The sequence below is a fragment of the Lygodium microphyllum genome, chromosome 23 (assembly GCF_053477565.2).
Source record: "Lygodium microphyllum isolate KBCC chromosome 23, Lygodium_microphyllum_v1.1.10, whole genome shotgun sequence".
Lineage (NCBI taxonomy): Eukaryota > Viridiplantae > Streptophyta > Polypodiopsida > Schizaeales > Lygodiaceae > Lygodium > Lygodium microphyllum.
In genome coordinates this window covers 85765005-85784040 of record NC_141157.1, presented here as the reverse complement: position 1 = coordinate 85784040, position 19036 = coordinate 85765005, and the positions used below count along the sequence as shown (strand labels likewise).

General features: G+C 40.4%; 1 pseudogene; it reads right to left on the bottom strand.

The window, feature by feature from the left end:
* Positions 1-13962: 13962 nt before the first annotated feature.
* Positions 13963-14796, bottom strand: LOC148016420 (uncharacterized; annotated as a pseudogene).
* Between the last annotated feature and the right edge of the window lie 4240 nt (positions 14797-19036).

Below are 19036 nucleotides of genomic sequence, written 5' to 3'. Positions count from 1 at the left end.
ACTCCCTGCATAAGAATGAGACTTGGGATTTGGTTGCCTTGCCTAAGGGCAAGAAGGCTTTGCCATGCAAGTGGGTGTACAAGCTGAAAAGTACCCCTGGACACCCCAAGCCGGCATACAAGGCTAGATTGGTAGCAAAGGGTTTTAAGCAGGAACATGGTGTGGACTTTGATGAGATCTTCTCTCCTGTGGTTAAGATGACCACCCTGCGCTTAGTCTTGGCTTTGGTTGCACAAGTTGACTTAGATCTATATCAGATGGATGTCAAGACGGCTTTTCTACATGGGGACTTGCATGATGAGATCTATATGGATCAGCCTAAGGGCTTTGCAGAACCTGGTAGGGAGCACCTAGTGTGCAAGTTGAAGAAGAGCTTGTATGGCTTGAAGCAAGCACCTAGGGAATGGTATCATAAGTTTGATGCCTTTATGTAGTCACATAGGGCTACAGCAGGAGTGCTATGGATCCGTGTCTTTACACAAAGAAAGCCCGTGATGGCAGTTTGCTTATCTTGGTACTCTATGTTGATGATATGCTGATAGCAGGGAAAGCTCATGATGAGCTAGATGCTCTTAAATCTCAACTGAAGAAGAGCTTTGAGATGAAAGATTTGGGACAGGCCTCACATATACTTGGGATGCGCATTAAGCGCGATAGGCATCAGGGGCTTTTGTATCTCTCACAGCGGGAGTACATTCATAAAGTCCTTGAGCGCTTCCGCATGCAGGACGTAAAGCCTATTGGCTGTTCATTACCTTCTTATGTGAAGATATCACAGGCTGATTGTCCGCAGACAGATGAGCAGAGGGCCGAGATGGCCAAGATCCCTTATGCTTCAGCCGTGGGCAGTTTGATGTATGCCATGATAGCCACTCGTCCAGATATTGTGCATGCAGTTGGTGTTGTGGCACGCTATATGGCTACACCTGGCAGCAGACATTGGGATGCCGTGAAGGGTATCATGAGGTACCTGAAGGGCACAGCAGATATGTGTATTTGCTATGGCAGCCAGGATACAGGGGTCGTGGGGTACACTGATTCCGATTATGCAGGACATGCAGATAGTAGGAAGTCCACTTCTGGCTATGTATTCACCTATGCTGGAGGGGCTATCTCTTGGATGTCCAGGGTTCAGAAGTGTACGACTTTGTCTACCACTGAGGCCAAGTATGTTGCAGCCACTGAGGCTTGCAAGGAGGCCATATGGTTAGGCCGTCTAGTTGCTGACCTTGGGATTGATGCTACACCTACACTGCATTCGGATTCTATGAGTGCCATTCAGTTGGCTAAGAATCCGGTCTTCCATGTGAAGACGAAACACATTGAGGTGAGGTATCACTTCATACGTGGTGTCGTGGAGGACAGGTCTGTTGACCTTGTCAAAATCTCCACTGATGAGAATCCTGCAGATTTGCTCACGAAGAGTCTCACTACTGAGCGCTTTGCCTTCCTCAGGAGGTTGATGGGCGTTGGATGAGATGTCGCCTTTCCTCATCCCTTGTACCTATGTACATTTGTATTGTCTTTTCTTTTTCTTTTCTCTCTCACTAGGGCAGATTCGCCTTTAAGTGGGAGGTTGTTGGGGGTAAAGACGCCTCCGCCGTGCCGCCCCGTGTATTACTACACTGATAGTATCCACCACTGTACACTGCAGGTGGCGGGCGCCCGTCACGTCACTTTATTCTTTATTCTTTTAGTGACAGTTTGAATAAAGGAAGGCCCGGTCACACATTGTGACTGTTGGAGTTCCCATTTCTTGTCTCTCTCTTTTCTTGCTCTTGCTCTCCCGCCATAGCTCGCGTGCAAGCTTCGATCCTTCTCACCTTTCAATGAAAACTTTGGTAATGAATATTATGTTTGATATGGTGATGATGAGCATGTACATGAGATTCATGATGGTTATGATCTGATGGATGATGGATATGATTATGGGTGTGATTATGGGGATACTTCTTCCTAACCATTTGACCACTCTTATGAGTTTGATGAAAATTTTCTTACTTTGGATCATTATTATGATGGCATACCTTTTGATCCATGAGGATATGGGATGGATTTTGGACCTTCATTAGATCAACATCCATATTGGGATCAAAATCTTTACCTTTATGAGGTCTATTTGGCTGAAAACTAGTCATTTTATCCCCTCTTCTATTGTATGATAGTTTGCAAACATTTTACTATTTTGGCTTAATTTTAATTCAGATTTTTTAAAGAGAGAAGCAACACCTATATGGGCTAAAAGTATGTCAAATGAGATTTCTTTTGACCCATATCATATTTGATTTGAATATGCCCATCAAAAGATATTCTAGATTTACTACAACATGGGTTGTAGTAGATAGCATGGTGTATTTCCTTGGAGTTATGGTGGTCTAGTTCTCAATTTTTACATCTAGAATGGATGCGCATATGGTCTATTTAGCTTTTCCACTTTTGATTCCATTCATTACTTGGTATACCTTGCATTCAGCCATTGTAAACATTCCAAACATGTTTTTGAGGACAAAAACTTTTTTTTGAGCAGGGATGGAATGTAAATGATGGGAAATTGGGTAGATATGGTGCATGTATAAAATGTGGAAGTACCAATCCTTTTACTACCCAATTTTGGTATAGTACAAGTCTTTCCTTGCTTCATCTCTCTTCTCTAGCTTTCATGTTTGACATCTTCTTTCCTTTTTTGTATTTCTCTCTCTTCTAGTTTCCACACACCTCTTCCTTTTCTCTCTCTATTTTTGTAGTCTTTCTTTGTCTCGTCTTTCTCTTTGCTAGTTCACTTCATAACACAAACAATGCAGCATATCTCTTCACGGAGCCTCTTCCACATGCTTCTATGCTTTATCATATGAGGTTCTTGGGTCTTCAGACTCTCCTAGGATTTGAGATGGAGTGCTAGCATGCCACATTTTGTCAATCTGTCATCTCCTAGTTGTGAGCCCTATCAAAGTCTAACATGGATATTGGAGCTCTAATTGTTTTAGAGCACTTAGTTTGTGCTCATTTCTTTTTAAGCTAGTTTAGGTGTGTTAACATTGTGCATCCAACCAATTGAATTTCAGTGGTTCACTAATGCCTCCAACTATGTATACATACATTAGATGCACATTCTCATGATTTTTTTAAATGCATGCAAACTATCTATGTTGGAATTGGCATATGGACCTTAATAAAAAGGTGGCTCTTGCCTCAAAAATTAAGTTGCAATCCTTTTGGATTGTGTATTTTACACATGAGGTTTCTCTCAACCTCCCTGAGTCTATTTATAGCATTTGTTTAGCAAACATTATGAATCCATTCTAGGTTTTTCTTAACCTCCGTAGGTCTATTTTTAGCATTTGTTCTCATCAAACATTATGTCATGTTATGAATCCATTCCACACAATGGTGATTCCTTGTTGACTACTATGGTGCTATCTTTACCTCTTTATTTTGAATTTTTGTTTTGCAAGAATTTAGCCTCCAACAATCAATATGATATCATCAAACACTTCATGCATACCTTTTGGTATTATGATGACCTTCTTGTAGTTAATGTTCCTAATCTAACCATCTTCCTCAAACATAGTGAAATCATTATTTAGAATGGCATAAACTAAAGGTCTTTCAAATCTTTTCCAATAGCTTCTTCTCATCATACAAACTCTTCAATTATTTAAGTACATTTGTAGCTCATAACAACACTTACATACAACCATACATCAATCAAAGTACCCAAGAATGTAGCTAGGTACAATAGGCATAGACCTTGCCAAGCAGGATGACAGGTTTAGTCATCCAACAATAATAGTGATATCTCTACAATATCTAAAGTTTTTTAGCTCAATAACTCCTCAAATAATCTCAAAACCTTTTACATATCATTTGGAAATTAAAACATATCCATATAAGCATCAATGGATGCATGGCTCTCATGTGAACATGGCAAAGAGTCTTTCCATAGATGTTAGCCACCAAAGGTTTGTTATAATCAGCAATGAATCAACTATAAGTTGAGCAAATAATGCTCAAAACATCCCATATGACATCCCTCGGTAGCCAAGCATCATTTGGGCACCAATGAACATCAATATGAGCTCCAATGAGCTTCAAACAATGAAATGCATGTTGTCTTAGTGCGCATTATAGCACTTCATCTACTGTATACAAACAATAGTTGAAGATCAATGCCTTCTAGTGCCCAAGTACTTGAATATGATGCCAATCTCAATGCCAAGCACTCCTTCCATGTCCAAGTATGCAAACTAAGCAAGTATGAGATGTCCAAAACTAAATTGTATGCATCAAAAAACATGCACAAATATACGTGAGCAGCCTCAAGGCCTATTGCAAAATGTGGGGTAGGTGACAAGGTAGGGGAGTACTTGATGGTGCTCAAGCAAGCTTGAGATGATGGCTTGACAAGCTTTGATGACGTGAAATTTCACAGACTAAACGTCAAGTCTAGCTCCACAATTCCAGCTCTTGTGAAGCATGTTCAAAGAGAGGGAGAGAGCTATAGACACATGATGAAGCCAGCATTAATAAATAGAGGGTAGTGATCCCTCTTCTCTTCATTATTCCATTATGAAAAATAATTCACTAATTCTAACACACAACTGTGAAGTAAGATAGGTCACTAATTGACCATACACATTACTCATGGTTGAGTAAGACCAACTCATTTATTATGTCACACATGACTGATGATAGCCAGGCTACAGTTGTCTACCTATCTATGAGCTTGATTCTCAACACTTATTGTGTGGCTTCATGCATACTAGCCTTGCTAAGGTCTCTAAGCTTGATTCTCAATACTTATTCTCTAAGCTAAGGAGGCTACAACTGTTGGGTCTCTAACTAGGCTATAGTTGTCCAATCTCTTAGCTTGATTCTCAACAGTTATTGTGTGGCTTCATGCATACAATTCTTGCTAAGGAGATTCACAAAAAATGGTTTTAAAAGGATCCAACTTTGCAAACTCATATGTGCATATATCTCACATGATCTTCCCTTGCTCAAATTGGATCTCAAAATGTAAGACTAGTGTGTACCTTAAGACCCCACCATTAGATGGGTGGTGGTCCCTCGGTTACTACCACCCATTCATTCTGTCACAAGTACGGGTGAAGTGATGGGTACACTCTAGATCCCTTGCCTTGAATCATTCACGATCTATTAATTCTTGAGTATTAGGATGTTTTTCATCAAGGTATACAATTGGCATTTTGCCTTCACCTTGGAAAAGTAGTTGGAAGGGAATGATTTGAACTCTCTTTTTAAAAAAAATTAGGGGAGGATAAAACTTTGGACCTTTGTGGGGTACCCCACCTTTGTCTATCATGGGTTTTAAGGTGCACCCTCTATTCTCTGTTGATAGATTGTCCTCCATACTCTAGGTATTTAATTGGAATAATTGTGCCTACTGATTAATGAAATGGCTATACTGAACCTATGATTGAAACCACTATATGTGCTCACTGATTGTCCACATTTGATACAATGATGCATGCTCATTTAGTATTCACCATAAATAAGGTTACATATCCCACTACTTAAACCTTATGGAGACTAGGAGACATCTCAAATCTCATTTACACCACTACATGGAATTGAACAAGGTAACCCTATGAGGCTGGTGACTAGAATAGCATTCGAGCCAAGCCGACAATGCCTACAATATAGTTAAAACTAGGATACTTCTTACTAACTAGTTTTTTGCTTGGTTTGTAAGTAGCAAACTTGACCCTACCAAAGTTTGCACTTTTTTCTTATTTAGATTTCTTGCTTTGTATTCCTTTGTTGACTTTAAAATTACAATATGTATGTTGTAATATTCCATCGATTTAGGCTAATGCAAGAAGACTCAATTTATTTTTGGCTATTATTCTGCTACCTCTTAATTTTTATGTTTGTAAGAGTTCATCTAAGTATTGCCTCATACTAACACACACGTGCACACATGCACACATGTAGAGAGAGAGAGAGAGAGAGAGAGAGAGAGAGAGAGAGAGAGAGAGATGAAATGAAATGAAATGATATAATATATTAACGTCTACAAAAGGCCAAAATGACCTATGAGACCATGAGTTACAATCATGTGTATGATGGTACAACTGTCTGGAAAAAATATGTATGTAGCACAAAGCAAAATAAGAAAGGAAACTAACTATAGCTATGTGTAAAACATAGAGCTCTATCTAGTAACACTGAGCTCCAAATGGTACAGTCTCATGTGGGTATGGAGGAGCAATAATCCCTTGTATCTGCCTAGGAAGGTGTTGTTTGTGTCTATGCCGAGGCCTAGGATGTCTGGATTGACTAAGCTAAATGGTTCGATCAATCAGTAATCCTTGTCTATGTGTGGATTGTGGCGGTGAGAGAGGCTCTCGTGTGGACTGTGGCTGTAACCGTATTGAAGTCTTCTGAGTCTCCTTTGCAAAGAAGTCTGTGAGCTACCTTTGTGAAGGGCCTCGATGTCCTAGGGCAGCTGTACTATTGAGGCACATGTCATGAAGCTGTCGTATCTCAAGAAGATAGAGGCCAAGGCATCGCTGATCGGTAAAATCCATGACTCTGGATAGTGGTCCAAATCCGTCTCTAAAGAGACAGTGGAAACGACCAAGGACCTCATAATATGCTGGGCAGTGGCAAATATAACGCTCCTTTGTCTCTAGCTCTAATTGGCATATCTAGCATATGCGCTCCTCTGGTGGGATGGATCTATATCTACCAGTCTCAATCTCTAGCTGATGTGAGGAGGTGCGCAACTGGCCAATAGTACATTTAATCCCATGGGAAAGGTGGTGTCCATGTATCTCAGGCGAACAATAAATCCATCATTAGTAGTATGAAGGAAATGCACATGGTAGAAAGCCATCTTTGTCCCTAGCTCCTGCCCTGGCATCAACCATGTCCACTGATATCCAACTGGGTAAGATGCATCCTGATGATCTTGCGGATCTCTACCCTGCTCAGATCAAGAGATGGTGCATCAAGGGAGTATTGGAAGGGGGGCAACTTGTCCATGCTAAAGCCATGCAGCTCAAACCAGGAAAACATTTGTGCATACCAACATGAAGTATCACCCTCTCTAGCAAGTTGGATGGAGGACTCAAGTGCCAATCGTGCATATCTGTGTCTAGATAAGTCCCATAGGCTATGTATGTATGCAACCGATTGGGTGAGGGCCTCTACCACAATCGGTGTAGCTACTAGCTTGGCTCTAATGATCTCATGTGGCACTGAGGCATTACATTTGATCATCCTGGATATCATGGACACTAGGGGTTTCTCCATTGACCTCCATCTATCATAAGTGTGCCCTGATCTGCTACGATGGTCAGCATAGCTTGGTATGGGGTTCTTGGAATTGCACATGTGAGCACATCCTCTCCAAACCACCTAGTGCTTTGTATCCGCGAGTCAGTCTAGTGTCTGTTGCCTCTCGCATAGAAAAGGTGGGCTTTGTGAATAAGACTCCTAGGTATGTATAAGAATCCACATAATCCAGCTCCTCAGATCCATATGTGAATTTAGGTGCTGATCTCCTTACCCACTGTGGTGTAGTATTAAATATCATCACCTTGGTTTTACCAAGGTTCATTGAAAGCCCACAGTACAAAGTATAGGAGTGTAGTGCATCCAAGTGTCTCTGTAGACCCTTTAGAGAGTCAGCTATCAATACAATGTCATTTGCATATAGTAGGAGAGGTATCCAAGTGCCAACTAGCAGAGCTCCTCTATCTCCTTCCTGTGAAATGTAGTCAGCAATCCTATCAATGTACAGGCCAAATAATGTTGGAGAGAGGGGGCATCCTTGCTTCACCCCAATGGTGGAGTGAATAGGTGTCGAAAGGCCCTCAAGTGTCCGAACTCTGCCCACAACTCTCTCGTACAATGCCAAAATACCCCAACTAAGCTCTTTCTGTACTCCCATGGTATGCAATCTATTTATCATCCTTTCTCTCGATACTGTGTCAAAGGCTTTGCGGAAGTCCACAAAGCAGCAGTAGGTCCGTCAACAATGGGCCCTTCCCTCCTCAATGATCACTCTGAGTGTGAGGATGTGATCCAATGTGGAGAAGCCTCTCCTAAAGCCAGCCTGTCCTTGGGCTCTAAGACCCCACATCTCTGCCCACGTGCTTAACTCATGCTCAAGGATGGAAGCATATAACTTAGCCAATGTATGCCCAACCATGACACTGGGTAGAGTAGGGTCCCCTGACTTGAGGATAGGCACAATAGTGTTAGTTTTCCAGCTTTCTGGTAGGCCTTCACACGTGTCTCTGTTAAACATGTAAGCTAGGAATTCTGCCACCAAATCTCTAGCATGGATCAAGTGCTCGGCTATTAATCCATCGTGATCTTGTGCCTTTCCTCTGCTAAGTTTGTTAATGGCCTCTCGGACCCTACTTTCTGTAAAGAAAGTGCTAGTCTCTAGACAAGGCTCAAGTGGGTCAAGAAGAGGTGGCTGACCCTCCACAGTATAAAGACTAGTTGCATACTCCTCCCATATAGCGGTGGACGTGATAGGTGTGGTTGGGCAATGCTCTATGAAAAGCCTCCAAGCCTCTCTAGAGTCCTGGCTCAAGAATAACTGATATAGGTCTCGCTCCAGCTAGGCCAAGAATGTTCTCTTCTTCCACCATGTGAGGCATCTAAAGAGTATTTGTGTTTGTCTATGGGTAGTGGACCCTAGTGCTATCTCTCTCTGTAGCCGTGCTCTAGTCTCACGGCACTCATCATCATACCAATTGTTTTGAGGTGTCACCCTAGTGGAGGCTCTCTGTGAAATGATACTTTTCCATATCCAAGAAAATACAAGAAAACTAACAAGAAATGCTTCCAAGAAATGCTAGAAACAAACCATTGCTTGCCATTCATATTCAATGAGAAGGAGAAATACAAATGTTGAAGCCATGGCTGCTTGTTGAGAATACTATGATGATAGCTGCTGCAAGGTACACACCCTTTGCAATGGTGGGAAGGAAGAAACCTTCTAGCTCCAAGAAGTGGAGTTTCAAGAAATGAATTGACAAAGATATGTTACATTGGCACTCTCTTGCCGTTTATACTCAAGCCTAAAATAGACTAATTGGCCTAATTAAAGTAGCATGAAAATTGCTTTATTACAATCCATCCCTGCCCAAAAGTTTTGTCCTCAAAACTTTGAAGACTAAAATGACAAGTGGATGGTAAATGTAAAGGAACGAGAGACCAATGCTAAATATCCTTGTTGAAGTTGTCCTTTGAAGAAGATACTCTTCCATGAAAAGAATCTTGAAAATAAACTCAAAACAGTGGAAATCTAGAATGCTGTCCTGAACATGGTAGTGATAGTAAATGACCCATAACCTTGGATAGAAATGTCAGAATGACACATATGAGGTATAGAAATGAAGTTTACTTCATAAGGTATCCATCCATGTCATCAAAATCCAATTTTGATGTCGAAAGGTCAATTATTTTCATGACAGAAATTTATAACAGCAAGTTGTCCACTGTGTAATGAGCTAAGTATCTTCTTGAAGAAGCCATGGATATTACAAGGATGGTAGCAACTGAAACCCAAATGTAACTCCAAGGAAAGATCTTCAAAGGATAGTCTTCAACTTGTAGAAGAAACACCCATGAAATAGTAAACATGCAAAATTTGCCCCGTTTGATGAAGTTATACGCATTATTTCTCTGACAGAAAATTATAACAGTAGGCTATCCCTTGCTCCATGACATAGGAAAGAGGCAAAATATTATCCCGGATCATATGGGATACCCAAATAATTGTCATCATCCATCAAGTCACTGCTGCCCTCACCCGGATCGACAGGAAATCCATCATAGAAACTGTCATAAATGAGATAATCATCATGAGAATAGGTATCATTACCCGGGTCAAATGGGCATGACCAATCCTGCCCATGATCCACATAAGCACCCTCATAGGCTCCTGGATCACAGGGAAAATAAAGATCATCATCATAAGCATAGATATTCTCATTTTGCATAATATCATCCAAGTAAGCATGATCTATGTCCACTGAAATACTATCATAATCAAGATCAGTAAAATCCTCATGAGATATAGGCTAAAATGCATTGCTAAAACTGTCATGATCACACTCTTCTTGGGAATGAATGGACTCATGAAAGCTTTCATTATACCCAATGCTGTCCTCTTGTATGTCATCATCATCATAGTTGTCTTCTTTTTCTTGGTAATCCACGTTACCTTGCTCTTTGACTACATTGTCTGCATTAATATCAATCCTTTCTTCGTCTTCATCTTCATCTTCATCATCATTTTCATTTTCATCTTCATCTTTATCTTCAACTTTATTTTCAACTTTGTCTTCAACTTCAACTCCATAAAACTCTTGTTGTTGAACTTGGTAATCCCCTTCTTCATATTCACTTGAATCCTCCAAAACAATGGCTGTAGCAAAATGTTTGTTTCTGCAGTAGTTGTCATGACTAGGAGTCCATCGTTCTTTACATTTATAGCATATGAATTGCCGACACATTTCCTTCCACTCTTGGTGAGGTATAAGCCTTCATTGAATGCCATAGGGAGTAGGAAATTCTAGGACAGCCGATACTTTAACATGCTTTGCCTTGCATACCTTTATGTGACCACAAATATCCTTCTCACCGCATTTATAACAAAACCCTTTTGAAGTGATATCCTCAAACATGCGACTTGACACATAGGTACCATGTACATTGTTGAATGAGAAATGATGGATGGGTTTTTCTTCTACAAAAATTTTGAACAATTTTAGTGCTGTCCAAAACTGTCAATCCTAGTGTTTGAAACCTCATAGCCATGCTCAAACAAAGCTTCAAGCTCAAAGGTCCTTCAATGTCAGTCATAGGGTATAATAGAGACCTCAAGGAGTGGAATAGATGAAAACCCCATGATTTTGAAGAAGAAATCTGAGATTTACTTGCTGCTGTAATAAACTGTCAAGGAACAGGGCTTTCATGAAGAAGAGAAAAGCTCAAGATGAGGAAATATTTGCCATAGATGGTATATTGGTAAGCAAAAATGGAACCCCCTTCCAAGGCCTCCTTACAATCTCAGCAAAAAACAAAGGCAAACAAAGATGGCGCCCTCACTCTACTATTAATAGAAGAAAACTTGTAATGAGAAAAGGTTTGGAAAAGTGGACTTTAGCCTACTCAGCTCTAATTGCTATACTACTTCAATTTTCCTTCCAATAGATTGTATTTAGTCTTTCTTTGAAACTTTCTCAATCAAATCTGCAGCAACTTGCACTATCAATATGGCCTCTGCACAATCCTCATCCACATTGATATTGAAGGCCTCTTCAATAGCCATAACAATCTCCACCTGATCAAGAGAATCAGCACCTAGCTCTTCAAATTTGGAGTGAGACTGAACCATGCCAGGAGTGACTACATATTGTTTGGTCACAATTTTGATAACTTTCTGCATAGTCTCAAGTTTGGTAGGTGGAGCACCAGCCTCACAGGAGATCTGCAACCTCCTTGAATACAAAGGGATGATTGAGGTAGCCAGTCTCACAAAAGAAGAGCCCTTGGAGCTGTTGATTCACAGAGAAGCCCGTGGAGTGAACAAAGGAGCTTCGTGACGAGCCACAGCAGTTGAGAGGGAAGCCATGATAGAAATCGGCGCCCTTGGAGCTGTTGATTTGTAGAGAATGAGCTATAGTAGTCGAGAGGGAAGCCATGATAGAAATCAGCGCCCTTGGAGCCGTTGACTTGCAGAGAAGCCCGTGGAGTGAACAAAGGGGCTCCGTGACGAGCCACAGTAGTCGAGAGGGAAGCCATGACAGAAATCCTTCTTCTTCTTCCTCCTTCCTTCTTTGTCTACATCTGCTTCTACTTCTTGCCTTGCCAAGATGGTATATAGCTTGAGCTTGTAGCCTCCATATCCAAGCTCTATATAGCTTGTGACCATGAATTTTATCGGCTCATAGACGAGTGTGTTCAGCAAGTGCAGTCTGCGCAAATCCAACCTCATGTACTGCGTGAGATCACAAGATTGAAGCAAGGTATGGCTATACTCTATGGATGGCTTAAGAGCTCAAGAGTCAAGTAGATGATGCTTTTGAAGCCATTGAAGCCATTGGAGTGGAATAGAAGATGATTTCTTGGACCATAGCTTCAATGGAAGCTTGAAGAGAGAGAAAGAAACATGTCTGTCCAAAAAAGTAGTGAAAGTTTTACCCTTTTCCAAATGCATGTAGCCTTCTTTTTGCCAAAAGACCTCCAGAAAGGCCTCAAAATGGACTACAACCTGACAAAGTTAGTTGAATTTTGCCATTATCCTTTAGATCATGCCAAGAACCTCCATCTTGACCAAGATCATGCCAAGAACCACCTTCTTGACACAATTCTAACCACGGTTTACTATGCAAGTCACCTCCATTCAACTAGACACAGAAATCCATGGTTCTAACCAAAACAAACCGTACTGTACTCAAATTGTACATGCTGTAGCCAAATTGTACATGGACAATGACCTCCCCAGCAAGGTCATAATCATGAAAATGATGGAATTAAAGCCTGCCTTGGATCAAAGCAAGGCTCTGATACCAATTGAAATGATACTTTGCCATATCCAAGAAAATACAAGAAAACTAACAAGAAATGCTTCCAAGAAATGCTAGAAACAAACTATTGCTTGCCATTCATATTCAATGAGAAGGAGAAATACAAATGTTGAAGCCATGGCTACTTGAGTTGAGAATACTATGATGATAATTGCTGCAAGGTACACACCCTTTGCAATGGTGGAAAGGAAGAAACCTTCTAGCTCCAAGAAGTGGAGTTTCAAGAAATGAATTGACAAAGATATGTTACATTGGCACTCTCTTGCCTTTTATACTCTAGCCTAAAATAGACTAATTGGCCTAATTAAAGTAGCATGAAAATTGCTTTATTACACTCTGTGTGGGTCGTGAGTGTGGGAATGCTACATTTGCAGCGATGTGTAGGGCCTCATTGAACTGTTGAGTCAGCTCTTGTAATGGAGCGTTGGGGTCTGCATCATGTAACAATCTAAGGATCTCCACCTCATAGGTATCCTCTGTCTCTCTGGAGGAGAGGTATCTCGGGTGCCGGTGAGCTGCATGATGGGTTTGTGTGTCAGTGAATTGGTGGTCGATGGTGAATGATAGGTAGGTATGATCCATTGCAACTCACAGAAGGCATGGGGATACTGAGAGGTCCTGGATGTGAGATATCAGCATCAGTGGGGCAAGAACATAGTCTACTATGCTGGCACCATGTCAGTGAGGATAGCATGTGAAGGCGCTGGATAGGGGGTATCTAGCCAGGCCATTAAAAATGGCCAACCTGTGTGTTGTGCCCATCTCCACAAGGTATCTCCCATATTTGGTGACTTCCCCCATATCCTGAGATGTCCTCTCCAACTGTAGCTCTGACACATCCTGCTCCTGTAGCATCTCCTCAAATGCATCAAAGAAAGACACTTGATGGGAGGCTGTCTGGCATTAAAGTCTCCTAGTAAGATAACCTCTCCCTCCTTTGAGAACTCCCAAATATCCTCATCCAAAGCCACATATGGTGATTGCCCCTTGGGTGGGGCGTATCAGGACATCATAGGGGGAAAATAGCATATGGCAGCATACACAGTGCGTTCCTCACCACGCACTCTCACCCACATGTATTTGACTTGCTCATGTCTATGGACTACTTGGATCATCTGTTGTAGCTCCTCCCTGAATAACACTACCACTCCCGACCCACGATTACTGTGGTTTGTGCGTGTCTCCTTCCTGCAAGTTGACTCCCACCTATAGCCTGTCACCCGTGGAAGTGTAGTATGTGGTCCCTGATGTGTCTTCGAGTAGAACACTATATCTCTCCCTCTAAATGTCTCCTCAAAAGCTCCCATATCTAATCAGAGGGCTCCATTACAATTCCAGACTGCCACTGCAAGGCTGAACCCATAGGTCCCATAGGTCTCATGCATCATTTGTGGTGCCTCTCCATGACTACCACTCTCCCTCCTCTGTAGAAGGCGAGTTTGCCCTCCTCCCTCACTGCCTTAATTTTTGGCATGCACTCCCTCATGTGGGCTAGTTGGGTTGGTGTGAGATCGTCACCCAAAAACACACCAGTCCCCTTCAATGTACAATGTTGAGCTAGGAAATCTCTCCTAGCCTCCATGGCGGGGAAGCGGAGAATGAGTGCACGCTCTTTTGAGCTCTCCCTTTTTGTGCTTTTCTTGCCCAATCTCTAAGCGGAGACATGCGTGTCTTTCTCGATATTCATTAATGTGTATAGCACCTTGGTGTCCTCATCCACTTTTTCATGCATCTTCAGCCCTGTCACCCGAACATGGAGTGCTCTCATTTTCCTTTTTTTCTTCCTCCTCCAATGTGTCAATGATTATGGTTGTTGTAGGTGCATGTGCTAGGTGTTTCCCCTTCTTTGCAATTTGAATCCATTGCTCCCCCTCCTCTACTTGCTGTTGGGTTTTCTTGAGCATCTCTGCCCAAGAAACAACCTCCTTTGTCGTCTCCTCCTCCTTTTTTTGGAGTTGTTATACTTCCTCTTTGATGCGGGTGACTCTTCTGTCATGCTAGGTTGAATTTCTCCTTCCTCTAGCTTGGGGCTGAGCTGAATGTCAATCAGTAGCTGCCTAAGTGATTGAATCTCCCCATCTTGGGCTTCTATCTTTAATTCCATCTTTTTAATCTTATCGTTCAACTGCCTGTTCACTATGCTAAGTCCGTTGTCATACTCCTTCTTGACTTTGTTGATGGCATTGGTAATCATCTCCTCTATCTGGACCTTCTCCATTTTGGGGGTGAACTTCGTCTTGTTGTGTTGAGCACAAGTTGATTACAACATATTGCTCCACCGGTGTGAACACAATTGAGGGCCTTTGAATATAATTCCAGCACCCTTCCTGTTCGGCCCTTCCTGGAGTGGTGTGATCTCCGCCCTTTTCCAGGCTAGAGATAGAGGCATGGGTGGTCGGGAGCTGTGGACATTGGGAGCTAGAGCTGGACACGTGAGCGGGAGGTGGGAGGCATGGGTGGTCGGGAGTTGGAGCTATTTATGTCGAGGTCGGGAGCTAGAGCTGGAGGCAAAGGCATGGGTGGTCAACATCAGGAGAGCTGGTGGAGCGTCGGTATTGATCACGTGCAGGAGCTGGCCGAGGCAGAGGCGGAGCCAAAGTACAGTGGGCAGGTTAGACCAAAAGGCCGAGGGCGGGGTGCTATGGCCTGGGCAATGTCCAGTAGTGCCTATGGATCACATCCAATAACAACGTCGATAGTTGGACGAGGGCGGGGCACTGTGGCTTGGGTGATGTCTAGTAGTGCTTGTTGATCATGTCCATTAACAATGTCGATAGTTGGACGAGGGTGGGGCGTTGTGGTCTGGGCCAGGTTGGTAGTTAGGCACCAAGGTGGACGAGGGCATGCGGGTCACAGGGAGAGAGAGAGAGAGAGAGAGGAACAAAATCTTAGTAAAGCATGACAAACAAGACATCATACAATCATGTAAATAAACAAACAAATTAGTGTCACAAAGTATCTATGAGTAAATTGTATTCTAAGGAAAAGGAGTTAGAAGAGGGTAAAGAGTGGGTGCAAGCCAATGATTATGGTTTTTTCATATAATAATTACCAGATTTATTTCACATATGATCATGTAAATAAGAAAACAAATTGGGTATCACGATGTTGATGATGTAAACATATTCTAAGGCAAAGAAGATAGAAAAGGAAAGAGAGAATGTGAGCACACGATTGAGAAAATTTTCACATTTAATAATCTTTGTAGTTATTTTTTATAATATAATTTATTTTTTTGTGCATGATTTCCATGCATTCAACACTTAGATGTACATGTATCTTTTGTAACATGTTCAAGTATTTCTACAATTATTCCATCCATTACCAAAATTTATTTCAATTATTCTTTTGCAATAGTTCCCTTTTGGAGTGTGAGGAGAGGCCCTTTAAGCCATTTTGGAGGCCCTAAAAATAAAGGTTTTTAATGGGGTAGCCTAGGTTATTGTGAGTCTAGATTATGGATTTTTGAAGCTTTCCTCTTGGTGCCTTACATTGCTAGCCTATCTAGGTAAAGACAACTCTACTAAAGCTGTTGTGACTACAATGTACTTATGACTACTTCTTAATACAATAATTGCATGATCAAAAGGCATTATTTTGCTGGATTAAAACATTCTTTCATTGCTAAATCTAGTTGATACACATGCATGGCTTTCTCTTAAATAATACATGTGCAACTTTTTGAAAACCAAGGCACATTCTTAAGGTAGGATAAGGAAGTTGTACTATTCAATGCAGCATTGAGGCAATTGGGTCCAAACATACATGCCATTTGTAACATCGCTTCTTTCTTTGACCTATCCACATGTCTCAAGATGATGTTAATTCTTGGATCCCTTTGCAAGGAGAGAGTAAGAAAGTGGCATAGAGCATATATTGTATCATGTGTGTAATGTGAACATGACTAAATATCAAGTCAAGTTGATAGTCCAAAAATGTGTTAGAGTGTTTGTTACCCTATGCATACCAACGTGGTCCATCGTAAGCGTATCAATAACATATTACTGTCTTTCTTTTGCATCGCCTTTTACAATATGATTAACATGTTTAAAAATGCAATTTAGAAATTTCTTTGTTTCCTTGCCTAGAGAACATGCATTTGTTTGCCTATTTCTTCCTAGTGAATCAACTATTGTCTCCTTGTGGATTTTTGGATATTTTCTTATTCTTGTAGTCATGTCAACAATTTGTATCTACTACAACTTATTGCTTTGTTCAAGCTAAATGGACAAGAAAATAAATTATTATTGCTTTGAAGTTGCATAACAAATAAGAATAATTCTTTTTTAATAAAAAAACATCGGCCTTTATTGAGCTTTTAAATGAGAATCCATAGGCATTAATAATCGTATTATACATAGAATGTCTTTTGATAATAATGTAGCTTTTTGCTGCACAATGAGCACAAGAACTTTAGTTCCAAGTATATAGATTCATAATTGTGTGTATGGAGAGAGAAAGTGTGTGTATAAATACGTCTTTCTTTTATTTATTAAAAGCACTTTAATAAAATTCTTGTAGGGAAGAGGGGCATTAATACCATGCATATGTCAATCATAGGACTAATAGTTCACATTGACTATTGCAAGCATTGGATTCTAGAACTTGCCACATGTCCACCATGGCACTTCTCCATCATAAATTGCATTGGACTCTCCATGCTTAGATTCTCTTGGATCATTGCATTGGTATTCTCTTAATGCTTTGCATCGGGGTTCAAAAGCATGTTTCTTGAGGCAAGAGAGTTCATGGAAGGTTGAAATAAGGAACATAATCCGAACTTCCAAAGGTTTGGCAACTTAGACTACCACAATGTTGAATGCATGAAAATGCAATACATGGAGATGTGGCATTCATTGATATATAGGGAGTGGAAGATCAACATTAATACGATCAAGCCTAAACTCTCTCTCTAAATAACCCTTATGATCATTTCTCAAAGTTTCTCAAATACAAATGTTGTTATATTCTCTCTCTCTCTCATTATTAATAACTAATATATACATAATTATATATGTATAACACTTTGATTGATATATATATATATATATATATATATATATATATATATATATAAAATTTATTGACTTATTAATGATTAATAGTTAATAAGTAATCAATTACATTATTGTATTATTATACATATTAATTATTATGTATGTAATCAAGTACATTAAAGTATTAATAATCATAACATGTATATTACAATTATCATAATATAAATAATACACGAAGGAGATTTAAACATAATAATAATTAGTTAAAATATAATATATTAACTAATATTACATATTATAGTTATATATTAACATATATACACAATACATAATACACATATACATTAACTTATTTATTCATTATTATATACACATATATTATACATCTTTTATTAACAATTAGTTAACGTGGTTATAGTTAACAACTAATATATAATTAATTATGTATTAATAGCTATAATCAATATGCATAATATTGAACTTATATATATATAAAGTTATTATACATGCGTAAAGTGGGCATTCAAGAGTTTATTGTTGGGCATATATTCTTCTCTCTCCCCATGGTGTATTTATGGCGAGCATTGAGTACTCTCTTCTAAATCCCAACATCCCCCTTTCCCGAATCCTAGTGGTGCATGAAATGGGCATGGGTCACATTAAAGGAGACAACATTTGTTTTTTTATTAGGTATATATTCTTCTACCCCCACTGTGCCTTTGCTATGAGCATTAAGGTCGTCGCCTTCTTCTAGCCAATGCATTCTCTCTTAGTTTGATATGATGGATACATGTGGTCCCTCTAGTGCTACTCCCACTTGGAGCTCAAGGCCACCATCAACATCAAGGTACTAGATCCCTCTTCTTCCATCGATGGATGAAGTAGGGTGTGAAGGATGGAAAATAGCATAGGAAATAGTGGAAAATAAGGGGATAATACTTGTCACATGGGCAAGTATAAAAGGTGTTAGGGACTTGTCATTTTGGTACCATTGCATAACATTACAAGTCACTTTCCTCCTTCATCTCTCTCCTCCAGCTTTCATGGTAGCCTTCTTCTTCCTTTTCCTATGTTTGTCTCTCTTCACCTAATGTTTCTCTCATCTCTTCCCTCTTTCTCTCTCCTTGTACTTTCCCTCTCTCTTTCCTGTAGTATTCTCTCTCTTGTTTCTCTCTCTCCTCTCAGGTCACTTCATTACAAGTGGTATCAAAGCTATGTCCATTTCTAATTCTTTCTCAAGTTTGTTTTCTCCATTTTCTAGTTAGAAAATCTATGGACCTTCAAGTACAATAAGTACAGATATGATAGGGAGCATTTGAGTGACTACTGGTCTCACAAGCAATGAAGATAGCAAACCAACATTAACGGAGCCTTGGACCAAAGGTGGAGGCAAATTACTAAAGATGGCAGCATGTTTTTAAATCTCAGGCCATTTTGGAGGTACTTTGAGTAAAAATAGGG